We start from the raw sequence: 1,575 nt of genomic DNA on the forward strand, positions 1-1,575 counted from the left end.
CTATCCTATTTTTCTTTTTTATTAATATAAATATTGAAAGCACTTCATAAAAAGTGGATATGAATAAAACAGTCACTTTGAACTTCTTCTTTAACTGCTAAGGATCACAGACTGAACTACCATAAAAAAATTATTTTTAATGATTTACCAGTTGATAGATTTAGGGCATTTCCTGCCCCCCCACCCCATTTTGTTTTAAGCAAATAATCAGTAACTACCTGTTTTGGAAATGCATTCATTTCCATTCATTTTCTTTATTTTATCAGCATCTTCTTTTGGAATTGTTCCCCAGCTGCCTTGGTGGCTCTTAAAACTTGGAGCAGTTCACCATAGCACGGTTCTGGATGCATGAGCTGTAGGTCTTTCTTTTGTAAAGTTGGGAGAAAGCCAGTTGGGAAAGAGGCACCAGCATGATACATTTTAGGCTGATCAAGTGTTTGAAAAAAATATAAAAGAACCATTTGCTAGGGGAACCTTGCTGGCTCAGTAGGTAGAGCATGCACCTCTTGATCTCAGGGTTGTAGTTCAAGTCCCACATTGGGTGTAGGTAGGGTTAGTTAAAAAAAAGATACTTCTTTGTCGTCGCACCTAGGAGATGGTATACGCTGCTTTAGGATGGAGCTGAACATCTCTTTCCCAGCTGCTGGCTGCCAGAAACTCATTGAAGTGGATGATGAATGCAAACTCCGTACCTTTTATGAGAAGCATATGGCCACAGAAGGTGCTGCTGTTGCTCTGGGTGAAGAATGGAAGAGTTACATGGTCCGAACCAGTGGTGGCAATAGCAAACAAGGCTTCCACATGAAGCAGGGAGTCTTGACCCATGGTCTTTTCCACCTGCTGCTGAGAAGGGGCATTCCTGCTACAGACTAAGGAGGACTGGGGGAAAGAAAGCACAGATCTGTATGAGGTTGTGGATGCCAATCTCAGTGTTCTCAATTTGGTCATTGTTAGAAAGGGGGAGAAGGATATTCCTGGACTCATGGATACTACTGTGCCTTGTTGCCTGGGCCCAAAAGAGCTGGCAGAATCCACAGACTTTTCAGTCTCTCTAGAGAAGATGATGTCTTCTGATATGTTGTGAGAGAGCCCCTAAACAAAGCAGATAAGAACAAGAATGCCCAAGGTTTAGTGTCTTGTTGTTCCTCTATCACAAATATCAGTGTTGCTCTGAAAAAAAAAAAAAAAGCAGTGTACTAAGAAAAATAAGGAAGAAGCTGCCGAATATGCAAAACTTTTGGTGAAGACAATGAAGGGAACCAAAGAAAAATGCCAGAAATAGATTGCCAAGAGACAGAGACTATCCTCTCTGAGAGATTCTATCTCTGAGCCTGAGTCCAGTCAAAAATGAGCTTTTCTAAGAGTAATAAATAAGATCAGACATCCAAAAAGAAAAAGAAAAGAAAAATGTAAAAGTCAGTTGAAACTCTGAAACTGGATTTTTTTTTTTTAATTTTTTTTTCAACGTTTATTTATTTTTGGGACAGAGAGAGACAGAGCATGAATGGGGGAGGGGCAGAGAGAGAGGGAGACACAGAATCGGAAACAGGCTCCAGGCTCTGAGCCATCAGCCCA

The 1,575-nt window shown here is 40.8% G+C and overlaps 1 pseudogene; it reads left to right on the plus strand.

Annotated features, from left to right (window-relative positions):
• The first annotated feature begins 615 nt into the window (after positions 1-615).
• On the plus strand, positions 616-1,351 carry LOC125173612 (40S ribosomal protein S6-like; annotated as a pseudogene).
• The last annotated feature ends 224 nt before the right edge of the window (positions 1,352-1,575 follow it).

This window comes from Prionailurus viverrinus, chromosome A1, assembly GCF_022837055.1.
Source record: "Prionailurus viverrinus isolate Anna chromosome A1, UM_Priviv_1.0, whole genome shotgun sequence".
Taxonomy (NCBI): Eukaryota; Metazoa; Chordata; class Mammalia; order Carnivora; family Felidae; genus Prionailurus; species Prionailurus viverrinus.